Source organism: Hoplias malabaricus, chromosome 15 (genome assembly GCF_029633855.1).
Source record: "Hoplias malabaricus isolate fHopMal1 chromosome 15, fHopMal1.hap1, whole genome shotgun sequence".
In the NCBI taxonomy this organism is placed as follows: domain Eukaryota; kingdom Metazoa; phylum Chordata; class Actinopteri; order Characiformes; family Erythrinidae; genus Hoplias; species Hoplias malabaricus.
In genome coordinates, this window is record NC_089814.1 from 24894818 (window position 1) to 24911749 (window position 16932).

The 16932-nt window shown below is 51.5% G+C and overlaps 16 non-coding genes across 16 annotated transcripts; 3 read left to right on the top strand and 13 right to left on the bottom strand.

The window, feature by feature from the left end:
* Positions 1-297: 297 nt before the first annotated feature.
* On the top strand, positions 298-369 carry trnag-ucc (transfer RNA glycine (anticodon UCC)). Its single transcript has one exon. It is a non-coding gene; the product is annotated as a tRNA-Gly (tRNA).
* Positions 370-740: 371 nt separating this feature from the next.
* On the bottom strand, positions 741-813 carry trnav-cac (transfer RNA valine (anticodon CAC)). The gene has a single exon. It is a non-coding gene; the product is annotated as a tRNA-Val (tRNA).
* A 1309-nt stretch (positions 814-2122) lies between these two features.
* On the bottom strand, positions 2123-2194 carry trnad-guc (transfer RNA aspartic acid (anticodon GUC)). Its single transcript has one exon. It is a non-coding gene; the product is annotated as a tRNA-Asp (tRNA).
* A 209-nt stretch (positions 2195-2403) lies between these two features.
* On the bottom strand, positions 2404-2476 carry trnav-cac (transfer RNA valine (anticodon CAC)). The gene has a single exon. It is a non-coding gene; the product is annotated as a tRNA-Val (tRNA).
* A 1309-nt stretch (positions 2477-3785) lies between these two features.
* On the bottom strand, positions 3786-3857 carry trnad-guc (transfer RNA aspartic acid (anticodon GUC)). The gene has a single exon. It is a non-coding gene; the product is annotated as a tRNA-Asp (tRNA).
* Positions 3858-4753: 896 nt separating this feature from the next.
* trnad-guc (transfer RNA aspartic acid (anticodon GUC)) lies at positions 4754-4825 on the bottom strand. The gene has a single exon. It is a non-coding gene; the product is annotated as a tRNA-Asp (tRNA).
* Positions 4826-5560: 735 nt separating this feature from the next.
* On the top strand, positions 5561-5632 carry trnag-ucc (transfer RNA glycine (anticodon UCC)). The gene has a single exon. It is a non-coding gene; the product is annotated as a tRNA-Gly (tRNA).
* Positions 5633-7938: 2306 nt separating this feature from the next.
* On the bottom strand, positions 7939-8011 carry trnav-cac (transfer RNA valine (anticodon CAC)). Its single transcript has one exon. It is a non-coding gene; the product is annotated as a tRNA-Val (tRNA).
* A 1309-nt stretch (positions 8012-9320) lies between these two features.
* trnad-guc (transfer RNA aspartic acid (anticodon GUC)) lies at positions 9321-9392 on the bottom strand. Its single transcript has one exon. It is a non-coding gene; the product is annotated as a tRNA-Asp (tRNA).
* Positions 9393-10288: 896 nt separating this feature from the next.
* trnad-guc (transfer RNA aspartic acid (anticodon GUC)) lies at positions 10289-10360 on the bottom strand. The gene has a single exon. It is a non-coding gene; the product is annotated as a tRNA-Asp (tRNA).
* Positions 10361-11256: 896 nt separating this feature from the next.
* Positions 11257-11328, bottom strand: trnad-guc (transfer RNA aspartic acid (anticodon GUC)). Its single transcript has one exon. It is a non-coding gene; the product is annotated as a tRNA-Asp (tRNA).
* A 1864-nt stretch (positions 11329-13192) lies between these two features.
* trnad-guc (transfer RNA aspartic acid (anticodon GUC)) lies at positions 13193-13264 on the bottom strand. The gene has a single exon. It is a non-coding gene; the product is annotated as a tRNA-Asp (tRNA).
* A 209-nt stretch (positions 13265-13473) lies between these two features.
* On the bottom strand, positions 13474-13546 carry trnav-cac (transfer RNA valine (anticodon CAC)). The gene has a single exon. It is a non-coding gene; the product is annotated as a tRNA-Val (tRNA).
* Positions 13547-13999: 453 nt separating this feature from the next.
* trnag-ucc (transfer RNA glycine (anticodon UCC)) lies at positions 14000-14071 on the top strand. Its single transcript has one exon. It is a non-coding gene; the product is annotated as a tRNA-Gly (tRNA).
* An 89-nt stretch (positions 14072-14160) lies between these two features.
* On the bottom strand, positions 14161-14232 carry trnad-guc (transfer RNA aspartic acid (anticodon GUC)). The gene has a single exon. It is a non-coding gene; the product is annotated as a tRNA-Asp (tRNA).
* An 896-nt stretch (positions 14233-15128) lies between these two features.
* trnad-guc (transfer RNA aspartic acid (anticodon GUC)) lies at positions 15129-15200 on the bottom strand. Its single transcript has one exon. It is a non-coding gene; the product is annotated as a tRNA-Asp (tRNA).
* Positions 15201-16932: the final 1732 nt, after the last annotated feature.

Below are 16932 nucleotides of genomic sequence, written 5' to 3' on the forward strand. Positions count from 1 at the left end.
ACAGGTAGCAAAGAGAAGAGACGCTAATCCTGGCTTTAGTAAGCCTTGCGTTTCCGCCCGGCATCGATCCGGGGACCTTTCGCGTGTTAGGCAAACGTGATAACCACTACACTACAGAAACCAGCCGCTGGCCAAACAGTCTGCCGTTCGGGTCATGGTGGACAGTGACATGGCACTTCGACATTACGGAGAACTCAAACAGCCTGGAGGGGCAGCCACGGCTTAACGCGGATCATAATAGGACTTCAAGCAATGACGTTCGTGCAAACGGCCTAGGTCCAGCTTCCGCCTGCTGTGGCGTTGGTGGTATAGTGGTGAGCATAGCTGCCTTCCAAGCAGTTGACCCGGGTTCGATTCCCGGCCAACGCATTCACTTTAAAACACGTTTCTCCAACAGCTGCCACGGTTTGCGAAGCGAATTGTTTTGCAAATCTACATAGCGCAAGAAAATCACCTTTCTCCCCGTCGGGGAATCGAACGGCGAATCTTCCGCGTGACAGGCGGAGATACTGTCCACTACACTAACGAGGATGACTGCGCAGGGCCAGTGGGGCTGTGGGAGAACCACCACTACGAAAGCATGGACGACACTTTGAACGAATTCCTTTAGGCTGCACTTAGTCCTGTTTTTTTTCTTTTGATATCAGCTAAAATTGGCCAAATCCTAAGACCTTGAAAATAAAAGCCACAGAGGTCAAGGCGAGGATTAAACGGCTAGCAAAGAGAAGAGACGCGCCTTGTGTTTCTGCCCGGCATCGATCCGGGGACCTTTCGCGTGTGAGGCGAACGTGATAACCACTACACTACAGAAACCAGCCGCTGAGCAAACAGACAGTCTCCCGTTCGGCTCATGGTGGACAGTCACATGGCACTTCGACATTCCGGAGAACCCAAACAGACTGGAGGGGCAGCCGCATTGCTTTTATTTGGAAAATAAAAGCCACACAAGTCAAGACGAGGATTAAACAGGTAGCAAAGAGAAGAGACGCTAATCCTGGCTTTAGTAAGCCTTGCGTTTCCGCCCGGCATCGATCCGGGGACCTTTCGCGTGTTAGGCAAACGTGATAACCACTGCACCACAGAAACCAGCCGCTGGCCAAACAGACAGTCTGCCGTTCGGGTCATGGTGGACAGTGACATGGCACTTCGACATTACGGAGAACTCAAACAGCCTGGAGGGGCAGCCACGGCTTAACGCGGATCATAATAGGACTTCAAGCAATGACGTTCGTGCAAACGGCCTAGGTCCAGCTTCCGCCCACTGTGGCGTTGGTGGTATAGTGGTGAGCATAGCTGCCTTCCAAGCAGTTGACCCTGGTTCGATTCCCAGCCAACGCATTCACTTTAAAACACGTTTCTCCAACAGCTGCCACGGTTTGCGAAGCGAATTGTTTTGCAAATCTACATAGCGCAAGAAAATCACCTTTCTCCCCGTCGGGGAATCGAACCCCGGTCTTCCGCGTGACAGGCGGAGATACTGTTCACTATACTAACGAGGACGACTGCGCAGGGCCAGTGGGGCTGTGGGAGAACCACCACTACGAAAGCATGGACGACACTTTGAACGAATTCCTTTAGGCTGCACTTAGTCCTGTTTTTTTTATTTTGATATCAGCTAAAATTGGCCAAATCCTAAGACCTTGAAAATAAAAGCCACAGAGGTCAAGACGAGGATTAAACGGCTAGCAAAGAGAAGAGACGCGCCTTGTGTTTCTGCCCGGCATCGATCAGGGGAACTTTCGCGTGTGAGGCGAACGTGATAACCACTACACTACAGAAACCAGCCGCTGAGCAAACAGACAGTCTCCCGTTCGGGTCATGGTGGACAGTGACATGGCACTTCGACATTACGGAGAACCCAAACAGCCTGGAGGGGCAGCCACGGCTTAACGCGGATCATAATAGGACTTCAAGCAATGACGTTCGTGCAAACGGCCTAGGTCCAGCTTCCACCCGCTGTGGCGTTGGTGGTATAGTGGTGAGCATAGCTTTCTTCCAAGCAGTTGACCCGGGTTCGATTCCCGGCCAACGCATTCACTTTAAAACACGTTTCTCCAACAGCTGCCACGGTTTGCGAAGCGAATTGTTTTGCAAATCTACATAGCGCAAGAAAATCACCTTTCTCCCCGTCGGGGAATCGAACCCCGGTCTTCCGCGTGACAGGCGGAGATACTGTCCACTATACTAACGAGGACGACTGCGCAGGGCCAGTGGGGCTGTGGGAGAACCACCACTACGAAAGCATGGACGACACTTTGAACGAATTCCTTTAGGCTGCACTTAGTCCTGTTTTTTTTCTTTTGATATCAGCTAAAATTGGCCAAATCTTAAGACCTTGAAAATAAAAGCCACAGAGGTCAAGACGAGGATTAAACGGCTAGCAAAGAGAAGAGACGCGCCTTGTGTTTCTGCCCGGCATCGATCCGGGGACCTTTCGCGTGTGAGGCGAACGTGATAACCACTACACTACAGAAACCAGCCGCTGAGCAAACAGACAGTCTCCCATTCGGCTCATGGTGGACAGTCACATGGCACTTCGACATTCCGGAGAACCCAAACAGACTGGAGGGGCAGCCGCATTGCTTTTATTTGGAAAATAAAAGCCACACAAGTCAAGACGAGGATTAAACAAGTAGCAAAGAGAAGAGACGCTAATCCTGGCTTTAGTAAGCCTTGCGTTTCCGCCCGGCATCGATCCGGGGACCTTTCGCGTGTTAGGCAAACGTGATAACCACTACACTACAGAAACCAGCCGCTGGCCAAACAGACAGTCTGCCGTTCGGGTCATGGTGGACAGTGACATGGCACTTCGACATTACGGAGAACCCAAACAGCCTGGAGGGGCAGCCACGGCTTAACGCGGATCATAATAGGACTTCAAGCAATGACGTTCGTGCAAACGGCCTAGGTCCAGCTTCCGCCCGCTGTGGCGTTGGTGGTATAGTGGTGAGCATAGCTGCCTTCCAAGCAGTTGACCCGGGTTCGATTCCCAGCCAATGCTTTCACTTTAAAACACGTTTCTCCAACAGCTGCCACGGTTTGCGAAGCGAATTGTTTTGCAAATCTACATAGCGCAAGAAAATCACCTTTCTCCCCGTCGGGGAATTGAACCCCGGTCTTCCGCGTGACAGGCAGAGATACTGTCCACTATACTAACGAGGACGACTGCGCAGGGCCAGTGGGGCTGTGGGAGAACCACCACTACGAAAGCATGGACGACACTTTGAACGAATTCCTTTAGGCTGCACTTAGTCCTGTTTTTTTTATTTTGATATCAGCTAAAATTGGCCAAATCCTAAGACCTTGAAAATAAAAGCCACAGAGGTCAAGACGAGGATTAAACGGCTAGCAAAGAGAAGAGACGCGCCTTGTGTTTCTGCCCGGCATCGATCCGGGGAACTTTCGCGTGTGAGGCGAACGTGATAACCACTACACTACAGAAACCAGCCGCTGAGCAAACAGACAGTCTCCCATTCGGGTCATGGTGGACAGTGACATGGCACTTCGACATTACGGAGAACCCAAACAGCCTGGAGGGGCAGCCACGGCTTAACGCGGATCATAATAGGACTTCAAGCAATGACGTTCGTGCAAACGGCCTAGGTCCAGCTTCCGCCTGCTGTGGCGTTGGTGGTATAGTGGTGAGCATAGCTTTCTTCCAAGCAGTTGACCCGGGTTCGATTCCCGGCCAACGCATTCACTTTAAAACACGTTTCTCCAACAGCTGCCACGGTTTGCGAAGCGAATTGTTTTGCAAATCTACATAGCGCAAGAAAATCACCTTTCTCCCCGTCGGGGAATCGAACCCCGGTCTTCCGCGTGACAGGCGGAGATACTGTCCACTATACTAACGAGGACGACTGCGCAGGGCCAGTGGGGCTGTGGGAGAACCACCACTACGAAAGCATGGACGACACTTTGAACGAATTCCTTTAGGCTGCACTTAGTCCTGTTTTTTTTCTTTTGATATCAGCTAAAATTGGCCAAATCCTAAGACCTTGAAAATAAAAGCCACAGAGGTCAAGACGAGGATTAAACGGCTAGCAAAGAGAAGAGACGCGCCTTGTGTTTCTGCCCGGCATCGATCCGGGGAACTTTCGCGTGTGAGGCGAACGTGATAACCACTACACTACAGAAACCAGCCGCTGAGCAAACAGACAGTCTCCCGTTCGGCTCATGGTGGACAGTCACATGGCACTTCGACATTCCGGAGAACCCAAACAGACTGGAGGGGCAGCCGCATTGCTTTTATTTGGAAAATAAAAGCCACACAAGTCAAGACGAGGATTAAACAGGTAGCAAAGAGAAGAGACGCTAATCCTGGCTTTAGTAAGCCTTGCGTTTCCGCCCGGCATCGATCCGGGGACCTTTCGCGTGTTAGGCAAACGTGATAACCACTACACTACAGAAACCAGCCGCTGGCCAAACAGACAGTCTGCCGTTCGGGTCATGGTGGACAGTGACATGGCACTTCGACATTACGGAGAACCCAAACAGCCTGGAGGGGCAGCCACGGCTTAACGCGGATCATAATAGGACTTCAAGCAATGACGTTCGTGCAAACGGCCTAGGTCCAGCTTCTGCCAGCTGTGGCGTTGGTGGTATAGTGGTGAGCATAGCTGCCTTCCAAGCAGTTGACCCGGGTTCGATTGCCGGCCAACGCATTCACTTTAAAACACGTTTCTCCAACAGCTGCCACGGTTTGCGAAGCGAATTGTTTTGCAAATCTACATAGCGCAAGAAAATCACCTTTCTCCCCGTCGGGGAATCGAACCCCGGTCTTCCGCGTGACAGGCGGAGATACTGTCCACTATACTAACGAGGACGACTGCGCAGGGCCAGTGGGGCTGTGGGAGAACCACCACTACGAAAGCATGGACGACACTTTGAACGAATTCCTTTAGGCTGCACTTAGTCCTGTTTTTTTTCTTTTGATATCAGCTAAAATTGGCCAAATCCTAAGACCTTGAAAATAAAAGCCACAGAGGTCAAGACGAGGATTAAACGGCTAGCAAAGAGAAGAGACGCGCCTTGTGTTTCTGCCCGGCATCGATCCGGGGAACTTTCGCGTGTGAGGCGAACGTGATAACCACTACACTACAGAAACCAGCCGCTGAGCAAACAGACAGTCTCCCGTTCGGCTCATGGTGGACAGTCACATGGCACTTCGACATTCCGGAGAACCCAAACAGACTGGAGGGGCAGCCGCATTGCTTTTATTTGGAAAATAAAAGCCACACAAGTCAAGACGAGGATTAAACAGGTAGCAAAGAGAAGAGACGCTAATCCTGGCTTTAGTAAGCCTTGCGTTTCCGCCCGGCATCGATCCGGGGACCTTTCGCGTGTTAGGCAAACGTGATAACCACTACACTACAGAAACCAGCCGCTGGCCAAACAGACAGTCTGCCGTTCGGGTCATGGTGGACAGTGACATGGCACTTCGACATTACGGAGAACCCAAACAGCCTGGAGGGGCAGCCACGGCTTAACGCGGATCATAATAGGACTTCAAGCAATGACGTTCGTGCAATCGGCCTAGGTCCAGCTTCCGCCCGCTGTGGCGTTGGTGGTATAGTGGTGAGCATAGCTGCCTTCCAAGCAGTTGACCCGGGTTCGATTCCCGGCCAACGCATTCACTTTAAAACACGTTTCTCCAACAGCTGCCACGGTTTGCGAAGCGAATTGTTTTGCAAATCTACATAGCGCAAGAAAATCACCTTTCTCCCCATCGGGGAATCGAACCCCGGTCTTCCGCGTGACAGGCGGAGATACTGTCCACTATACTAACGAGGACGACTGCGCAGGGCCAGTGGGGCTGTGGGAGAACCACCACTACGAAAGCATGGACGACACTTTGAACGAATTCCTTTAGGCTGCACTTAGTCCTGTTTTTTTTCTTTTGATATCAGCTAAAATTGGCCAAATCCTAAGACCTTGAAAATAAAAGCCACAGAGGTCAAGACGAGGATTAAACGGCTAGCAAAGAGAAGAGACGCGCCTTGTGTTTCTGCCCGGCATCGATCCGGGGAACTTTCGCGTGTGAGGCGAACGTGATAACCACTACACTACAGAAACCAGCCGCTGAGTAAACAGACAGTCTCCCGTTCGGCTCATGGTGGACAGTCACATGGCACTTCGACAATTCGGAGAACCCAAACAGACTGGAGGGGCAGCCGCATTGCTTTTATTTGGAAAATAAAAGCCACACAAGTCAAGACGAGGATTAAACAGGTAGCAAAGAGAAGAGACGCTAATCCTGGCTTTAGTAAGCCTTGCGTTTCCGCCCAGCATCGATCCGGGGACCTTTCGCGTGTTAGGCAAACGTGATAACCACTACACTACAGAAACCAGCCGCTGGCCAAACAGACAGTCTGCCGTTCGGGTCATGGTGGACAGTGACATGGCACTTCGACATTACGGAGAACCCAAACAGCCTGGAGGGGCAGCCACGGCTTAACGCGGATCATAATAGGACTTCAAGCAATGACGTTCGTGCAAACGGCCTAGGTCCAGCTTCCGCCCGCTGTGGCGTTGGTGGTATAGTGGTGAGCATAGCTTTCTTCCAAGCAGTTGACCCGGGTTCGATTCCCGGCCAACGCATTCACTTTAAAACACGTTTCTCCAACAGCTGCCACGGTTTGCGAAGCGAATTGTTTTGCAAATCTACATAGCGCAAGAAAATCACCTTTCTCCCCGTCGGGGAATCGAACCCCGGTCTTCCGCATGACAGGCGGAGATACTGTCCACTATACTAACGAGGACGACTGCGCAGGGCCAGTGGGGCTGTGGTAGAACCACCACTACGAAAGCATGGACGACACTTTGAACGAATTCCTTTAGGCTGCACTTAGTCCTGTTTTTTTTCTTTTGATATCAGCTAAAATTGGCCAAATCCTAAGACCTTGAAAATAAAAGCCACAGAGGTCAAGACGAGGATTAAACGGCTAGCAAAGAGAAGAGACGCGCCTTGTGTTTCTGCCCGGCATCGATCCGGGGAACTTTCGCGTGTGAGGCGAACGTGATAACCACTACACTACAGAAACCAGCCGCTGAGCAAACAGACAGTCTCCCGTTCGGCTCATGGTGGACAGTCACATGGCACTTCGACAATTCGGAGAACCCAAACAGACTGGAGGGGCAGCCGCATTGCTTTTATTTGGAAAATAAAAGCCACACAAGTCAAGACTAGGATTAAACAGGTAGCAAAGAGAAGAGACGCTAATCCTGGCTTTAGTAAGCCTTGCGTTTCCGCCCAGCATCGATCCGGGGACCTTTCGCGTGTTAGGCAAACGTGATAACCACTACACTACAGAAACCAGCCGCTGGCCAAACAGACAGTCTGCCGTTCGGGTCATGGTGGACAGTGACATGGCACTTCGACATTACGGAGAACCCAAACAGCCTGGAGGGGCAGCCACGGCTTAACGCGGATCATAATAGGACTTCAAGCAATGACGTTCGTGCAAACGGCCTAGGTCCAGCTTCCGCCCGCTGTGGCGTTGGTGGTATAGTGGTGAGCATAGCTTTCTTCCAAGCAGTTGACCCGGGTTCGATTCCCGGCCAACGCATTCACTTTAAAACACGTTTCTCCAACAGCTGCCACGGTTTGCGAAGCGAATTGTTTTGCAAATCTACATAGCGCAAGAAAATCACCTTTCTCCCCGTCGGGGAATCGAACCCCGGTCTTCCGCATGACAGGCGGAGATACTGTCCACTATACTAACGAGGACGACTGCGCAGGGCCAGTGGGGCTGTGGGAGAACCACCACTACGAAAGCATGGACGACACTTTGAACGAATTCCTTTAGGCTGCACTTAGTCCTGTTTTTTTTCTTTTGATATCAGCTAAAATTGGCCAAATCTTAAGACCTTGAAAATAAAAGCCACAGAGGTCAAGACGAGGATTAAACGGCTAGCAAAGAGAAGAGACGCGCCTTGTGTTTCTGCCCGGCATCGATCCGGGGACCTTTCGCGTGTGAGGCGAACGTGATAACCACTACACTACAGAAACCAGCCGCTGAGCAAACAGACAGTCTCCCGTTCGGCTCATGGTGGACAGTCACATGGCACTTCGACATTCCGGAGAACCCAAACAGACTGGAGGGGCAGCCGCATTGCTTTTATTTGGAAAATAAAAGCCACACAAGTCAAGACGAGGATTAAACAAGTAGCAAAGAGAAGAGACGCTAATGCTGGCTTTAGTAAGCCTTGCGTTTCCGCCCGGCATCGATCCGGGGACCTTTCGCGTGTTAGGCAAACGTGATAACCACTACACTACAGAAACCAGCCGCTGGCCAAACAGACAGTCTGCCGTTCGGGTCATGGTGGACAGTGACATGGCACTTCGACATTACGGAGAACCCAAACAGCCTGGAGGGGCAGCCACGGCTTAACCCGGATCATAATAGGACTTCAAGCAATGACGTTCGTGCAAACGGCCTAGGTCCAGCTTCCGCCCGCTGTGGCGTTGGTGGTATAGTGGTGAGCATAGCTGCCTTCCAAGCAGTTGACCCGGGTTCGATTCCCAGCCAATGCATTCACTTTAAAACACGTTTCTCCAACAGCTGCCACGGTTTGCGAAGCGAATTGTTTTGCAAATCTACATAGCGCAAGAAAATCACCTTTCTCCCCGTCGGGGAATCGAACCCCGGTCTTCCGCGTGACAGGCGGAGATACTGTTCACTATACTAACGAGGACGACTGCGCAGGGCCAGTGGGGCTGTGGGAGAACCACCACTACGAAAGCATGGACGACACTTTGAACGAATTCCTTTAGGCTGCACTTAGTCCTGTTTTTTTTCTTTTGATATCAGCTAAAATTGGCCAAATCCTAAGACCTTGAAAATAAAAGCCACAGAGGTCAAGACGAGGATTAAACGGCTAGCAAAGAGAAGAGACGCGCCTTGTGTTTCTGCCCGGCATCGATCCGGGGAACTTTCGCGTGTGAGGCGAACGTGATAACCACTACACTACAGAAACCAGCCGCTGAGCAAACAGACAGTCTCCCATTCGGGTCATGGTGGACAGTGACATGGCACTTCGACATTACGGAGAACCCAAACAGCCTGGAGGGGCAGCCACGGCTTAACGCGGATCATAATAGGACTTCAAGCAATGACGTTCGTGCAAACGGCCTAGGTCCAGCTTCCGCCTGCTGTGGCGTTGGTGGTATAGTGGTGAGCATAGCTTTCTTCCAAGCAGTTGACCCGGGTTCGATTCCCGGCCAACGCATTCACTTTAAAACACGTTTCTCCAACAGCTGCCACGGTTTGCGAAGCGAATTGTTTTGCAAATCTACATAGCGCAAGAAAATCACCTTTCTCCCCGTCGGGGAATCGAACCCCGGTCTTCCGCGTGACAGGCGGAGATACTGTCCACTATACTAACGAGGACGACTGCGCAGGGCCAGTGGGGCTGTGGGAGAACCACCACTACGAAAGCATGGACGACACTTTGAACGAATTCCTTTAGGCTGCACTTAGTCCTGTTTTTTTCCTTTTGATATCAGCTAAAATTGGCCAAATCCTAAGACCTTGAAAATAAAAGCCACAGAGGTCAAGACGAGGATTAAACGGCTAGCAAAGAGAAGAGACGCGCCTTGTGTTTCTGCCCGGCATCGATCCGGGGAACTTTCGCGTGTGAGGCGAACGTGATAACCACTACACTACAGAAACCAGCCGCTGAGCAAACAGACAGTCTCCCGTTCGGCTCATGGTGGACAGTCACATGGCACTTCGACATTCCGGAGAACCCAAACAGACTGGAGGGGCAGCCGCATTGCTTTTATTTGGAAAATAAAAGCCACACAAGTCAAGACGAGGATTAAACAGGTAGCAAAGAGAAGAGACGCTAATCCTGGCTTTAGTAAGCCTTGCGTTTCCGCCCGGCATCGATCCGGGGACCTTTCGCGTGTTAGGCAAACGTGATAACCACTACACTACAGAAACCAGCCGCTGGCCAAACAGACAGTCTGCCGTTCGGGTCATGGTGGACAGTGACATGGCACTTCGACATTACGGAGAACCCAAACAGCCTGGAGGGGCAGCCACGGCTTAACGCGGATCATAATAGGACTTCAAGCAATGACGTTCGTGCAAACGGCCTAGGTCCAGCTTCAGCCCGCTGTGGCGTTGGTGGTATAGTGGTGAGCATAGCTGCCTTCCAAGCAGTTGACCCGGGTTCGATTGCCGGCCAACGCATTCACTTTAAAACACGTTTCTCCAACAGCTGCCACGGTTTGCGAAGCGAATTGTTTTGCAAATCTACATAGCGCAAGAAAATCACCTTTCTCCCCGTCGGGGAATCGAACCCCGGTCTTCCGCGTGACAGGCGGAGATACTGTCCACTATACTAACGAGGACGACTGCGCAGGGCCAGTGGGGCTGTGGGAGAACCACCACTACGAAAGCATGGACGACACTTTGAACGAATTCCTTTAGGCTGCACTTAGTCCTGTTTTTTTTCTTTTGATATCAGCTAAAATTGGCCAAATCCTAAGACCTTGAAAATAAAAGCCACAGAGGTCAAGACGAGGATTAAACGGCTAGCAAAGAGAAGAGACGCGCCTTGTGTTTCTGCCCGGCATCGATCCGGGGAACTTTCGCGTGTGAGGCGAACGTGATAACCACTACACTACAGAAACCAGCCGCTGAGCAAACAGACAGTCTCCCGTTCGGCTCATGGTGGACAGTCACATGGCACTTCGACATTCCGGAGAACCCAAACAGACTGGAGGGGCAGCCGCATTGCTTTTATTTGGAAAATAAAAGCCACACAAGTCAAGACGAGGATTAAACAGGTAGCAAAGAGAAGAGACGCTAATCCTGGCTTTAGTAAGCCTTGCGTTTCCGCCCGGCATCGATCCGGGGACCTTTCGCGTGTTAGGCAAACGTGATAACCACTACACTACAGAAACCAGCCGCTGGCCAAACAGACAGTCTGCCGTTCGGGTCATGGTGGACAGTGACATGGCACTTCGACATTACGGAGAACCCAAACAGCCTGGAGGGGCAGCCACGGCTTAACGCGGATCATAATAGGACTTCAAGCAATGACGTTCGTGCAAACGGCCTAGGTCCAGCTTCAGCCCGCTGTGGCGTTGGTGGTATAGTGGTGAGCATAGCTGCCTTCCAAGCAGTTGACCCGGGTTCGATTGCCGGCCAACGCATTCACTTTAAAACACGTTTCTCCAACAGCTGCCACGGTTTGCGAAGCGAATTGTTTTGCAAATCTACATAGCGCAAGAAAATCACCTTTCTCCCCGTCGGGGAATCGAACCCCGGTCTTCCGCGTGACAGGCGGAGATACTGTCCACTATACTAACGAGGACGACTGCGCAGGGCCAGTGGGGCTGTGGGAGAACCACCACTACGAAAGCATGGACGACACTTTGAACGAATTCCTTTAGGCTGCACTTAGTCCTGTTTTTTTTCTTTTGATATCAGCTAAAATTGGCCAAATCCTAAGACCTTGAAAATAAAAGCCACAGAGGTCAAGACGAGGATTAAACGGCTAGCAAAGAGAAGAGACGCGCCTTGTGTTTCTGCCCGGCATCGATCCGGGGAACTTTCGCGTGTGAGGCGAACGTGATAACCACTACACTACAGAAACCAGCCGCTGAGCAAACAGACAGTCTCCCGTTCGGCTCATGGTGGACAGTCACATGGCACTTCGACATTCCGGAGAACCCAAACAGACTGGAGGGGCAGCCGCATTGCTTTTATTTGGAAAATAAAAGCCACACAAGTCAAGACGAGGATTAAACAGGTAGCAAAGAGAAGAGACGCTAATCCTGGCTTTAGTAAGCCTTGCGTTTCCGCCCGGCATCGATCCGGGGACCTTTCGCGTGTTAGGCAAACGTGATAACCACTACACTACAGAAACCAGCCGCTGGCCAAACAGACAGTCTGCCGTTCGGGTCATGGTGGACAGTGACATGGCACTTCGACATTACGGAGAACCCAAACAGCCTGGAGGGGCAGCCACGGCTTAACGCGGATCATAATAGGACTTCAAGCAATGACGTTCGTGCAAATGGCCTAGGTCCAGCTTCTGCCAGCTGTGGCGTTGGTGGTATAGTGGTGAGCATAGCTGCCTTCCAAGCAGTTGACCCGGGTTCGATTGCCGGCCAACGCATTCACTTTAAAACACGTTTCTCCAACAGCTGCCACGGTTTGCGAAGCGAATTGTTTTGCAAATCTACATAGCGCAAGAAAATCACCTTTCTCCCCGTCGGGGAATCGAACCCCGGTCTTCCGCGTGACAGGCGGAGATACCGTCCACTATACTAACGAGGACGACTGCGCAGGGCCAGTGGGGCTGTGGGAGAACCACCACTACGAAAGCATGGACGACACTTTGAACGAATTCCTTTAGGCTGCACTTAGTCCTGTTTTTTTTCTTTTGATATCAGCTAAAATTGGCCAAATCCTAAGACCTTGAAAATAAAAGCCACAGAGGTCAAGACGAGGATTAAACGGCTAGCAAAGAGAAGAGACGCGCCTTGTGTTTCTGCCCGGCATCGATCCGGGGAACTTTCGCGTGTGAGGCGAACGTGATAACCACTACACTACAGAAACCAGCCGCTGAGCAAACAGACAGTCTCCCGTTCGGCTCATGGTGGACAGTCACATGGCACTTCGACATTCCGGAGAACCCAAACAGACTGGAGGGGCAGCCGCATTGCTTTTATTTGGAAAATAAAAGCCACACAAGTCAAGACGAGGATTAAACAGGTAGCAAAGAGAAGAGACGCTAATCCTGGCTTTAGTAAGCCTTGCGTTTCCGCCCGGCATCGATCCGGGGACCTTTCGCGTGTTAGGCAAACGTGATAACCACTACACTACAGAAACCAGCCGCTGGCCAAACAGACAGTCTGCCGTTCGGGTCATGGTGGACAGTGACATGGCACTTCGACATTACGGAGAACCCAAACAGCCTGGAGGGGCAGCCACGGCTTAACGCGGATCATAATAGGACTTCAAGCAATGACGTTCGTGCAAATGGCCTAGGTCCAGCTTCCGCCAGCTGTGGCGTTGGTGGTATAGTGGTGAGCATAGCTGCCTTCCAAGCAGTTGACCCGGGTTCGATTGCCGGCCAACGCATTCACTTTAAAACACGTTTCTCCAACAGCTGCCACGGTTTGCGAAGCGAATTGTTTTGCAAATCTACATAGCGCAAGAAAATCACCTTTCTCCCCGTCGGGGAATCGAACCCCGGTCTTCCGCGTGACAGGCGGAGATACTGTCCACTATACTAACGAGGACGACTGCGCAGGGCCAGTGGGGCTGTGGGAGAACCACCACTACGAAAGCATGGACGACACTTTGAACGAATTCCTTTAGGCTGCACTTAGTCCTGTTTTTTTTCTTTTGATATCAGCTAAAACTGGCCAAATCCTAAGACCTTGAAAATAAAAGCCACAGAGGTCAAGACGAGGATTAAACGGCTAGCAAAGAGAAGAGACGCGCCTTGTGTTTCTGCCCGGCATCGATCCGGGGACCTTTCGCGTGTGAGGCGAACGTGATAACCACTACACTACAGAAACCAGCCGCTGAGCAAACAGACAGTCTCCCGTTCGGCTCATGGTGGACAGTCACATGGCACTTCGACATTCCGGAGAACCCAAACAGACTGGAGGGGCAGCCGCATTGCTTTTATTTGGAAAATAAAAGCCACACAAGTCAAGACGAGGATTAAACAGGTAGCAAAGAGAAGAGACGCTAATCCTGGCTTTAGTAAGCCTTGCGTTTCCGCCCGGCATCGATCCGGGGACCTTTCGCGTGTTAGGCAAACGTGATAACCACTACACTACAGAAACCAGCCGCTGGCCAAACAGACAGTCTGCCGTTCGGGTCATGGTGGACAGTGACATGGCACTTCGACATTACGGAGAACCCAAACAGCCTGGAGGGGCAGCCACGGCTTAACGCGGATCATAATAGGACTTCAAGCAATGACGTTCGTGCAAACGGCCTAGGTCCAGCTTCCGCCAGCTGTGGTGTTGGTGGTATAGTGGTGAGCATAGCTGCCTTCCAAGCAGTTGACCCGGGTTCGATTCCCGGCCAACGCATTCACTTTAAAACACGTTTCTCCAACAGCTGCCACGGTTTGCGAAGCGAATTGTTTTGCAAATCTACATAGCGCAAGAAAATCACCTTTCTCCCCGTCGGGGAATCGAACCCCGGTCTTCCGCGTGACAGGCGGAGATACTGTCCACTATACTAACGAGGACGACTGCGCAGGGCCAGTGGGGCTGTGGGAGAACCACCACTACGAAAGCATGGACGACACTTTGAACGAATTCCTTTAGGCTGCACTTAGTCCTGTTTTTTTTCTTTTGATATCAGCTAAAATTGGCCAAATCCTAAGACCTTGAAAATAAAAGCCACAGAGGTCAAGACGAGGATTAAACGGCTAGCAAAGAGAAGAGACGCGCCTTGTGTTTCTGCCCGGCATCGATCCGGGGACCTTTCGCGTGTGAGGTAAACGTGATAACCACTACACTACAGAAACCAGCCGCTGAGCAAACAGACAGTCTCCCGTTCGGCTCATGGTGGACAGTCACATGGCACTTCGACATTCCGGAGAACCCAAACAGACTGGAGGGGCAGCCGCATTGCTTTTATTTGGAAAATAAAAGCCACACAAGTCAAGACGAGGATTAAACAGGTAGCAAAGAGAAGAGACGCTAATCCTGGCTTTAGTAAGCCTTGCGTTTCCGCCTGGCATCGATCCGGGGACCTTTCGCGTGTTAGGCAAACGTGATAACCACTACACTACAGAAACCAGCCGCTGGCCAAACAGACAGTCTGCCGTTCGGGTCATGGTGGACAGTGACATGGCACTTCGACATTACGGAGAACCCAAACAGCCTGGAGGGGCAGCCACGGCTTAACGCGGATCATAATAGGACTTCAAGCAATGACGTTCGTGCAAACGGCCTAGGTCCAGCTTCAGCCCGCTGTGGCGTTGGTGGTATAGTGGTGAGCATAGCTGCCTTCCAAGCAGTTGACCCGGGTTCGATTGCCGGCCAACGCATTCACTTTAAAACACGTTTCTCCAACAGCTGCCACGGTTTGCGAAGCGAATTGTTTTGCAAATCTACATAGCGCAAGAAAATCACCTTTCTCCCCGTCGGGGAATCGAACCCCGGTCTTCCGCGTGACAGGCGGAGATACTGTCCACTATACTAACGAGGACGACTGCGCAGGGCCAGTGGGGCTGTGGGAGAACCACCACTACGAAAGCATGGACGACACTTTGAACGAATTCCTTTAGGCTGCACTTAGTCCTGTTTTTTTTCTTTTGATATCAGCTAAAATTGGCCAAATCCTAAGACCTTGAAAATAAAAGCCACAGAGGTCAAGACGAGGATTAAACGGCTAGCAAAGAGAAGAGACGCGCCTTGTGTTTCTGCCCGGCATCGATCCGGGGAACTTTCGCGTGTGAGGCGAACGTGATAACCACTACACTACAGAAACCAGCCGCTGAGCAAACAGACAGTCTCCCGTTCGGCTCATGGTGGACAGTCACATGGCACTTCGACATTCCGGAGAACCCAAACAGACTGGAGGGGCAGCCGCATTGCTTTTATTTGGAAAATAAAAGCCACACAAGTCAAGACGAGGATTAAACAGGTAGCAAAGAGAAGAGACGCTAATCCTGGCTTTAGTAAGCCTTGCGTTTCCGCCCGGCATCGATCCGGGGACCTTTCGCGTGTTAGGCAAACGTGATAACCACTACACTACAGAAACCAGCCGCTGGCCAAACAGACAGTCTGCCGTTCGGGTCATGGTGGACAGTGACATGGCACTTCGACATTACGGAGAACCCAAACAGCCTGGAGGGGCAGCCACGGCTTAACGCGGATCATAATAGGACTTCAAGCAATGACGTTCGTGCAAACGGCCTAGGTCCAGCTTCAGCCCGCTGTGGCGTTGGTGGTATAGTGGTGAGCATAGCTGCCTTCCAAGCAGTTGACCCGGGTTCGATTGCCGGCCAACGCATTCACTTTAAAACACGTTTCTCCAACAGCTGCCACGGTTTGCGAAGCGAATTGTTTTGCAAATCTACATAGCGCAAGAAAATCACCTTTCTCCCCGTCGGGGAATCGAACCCCGGTCTTCCGCGTGACAGGCGGAGATACTGTCCACTATATTAACGAGGACGACTGCGCAGGGCCAGTGGGGCTGTGGGAGAACCACCACTACGAAAGCATGGACGACACTTTGAACGAATTCCTTTAGGCTGCACTTAGTCCTGTTTTTTTTCTTTTGATATCAGCTAAAATTGGCCAAATCCTAAGACCTTGAAAATAAAAGCCACAGAGGTCAAGACGAGGATTAAACGGCTAGCAAAGAGAAGAGACGCGCCTTGTGTTTCTGCCCGGCATCGATCCGGGGAACTTTCGCGTGTGAGGCGAACGTGATAACCACTACACTACAGAAACCAGCCGCTGAGCAAACAGACAGTCTCCCGTTCGGCTCATGGTGGACAGTCACATGGCACTTCGACATTCCGGAGAACCCAAACAGACTGGAGGGGCAGCCGCATTGCTTTTATTTGGAAAATAAAAGCCACACAAGTCAAGACGAGGATTAAACAGGTAGCAAAGAGAAGAGACGCTAATCCTGGCTTTAGTAAGCCTTGCGTTTCCGCCCGGCATCGATCCGGGGACCTTTCGCGTGTTAGGCAAACGTGATAACCACTACACTACAGAAACCAGCCGCTGGCCAAACAGACAGTCTGCCGTTCGGGTCATGGTGGACAGTGACATGGCACTTCGACATTACGGAGAACCCAAACAGCCTGGAGGGGCAGCCACGGCTTAACGCGGATCATAATAGGACTTCAAGCAATGACGTTCGTGCAAATGGCCTAGGTCCAGCTTCTGCCAGCTGTGGCGTTGGTGGTATAGTGGTGAGCATAGCT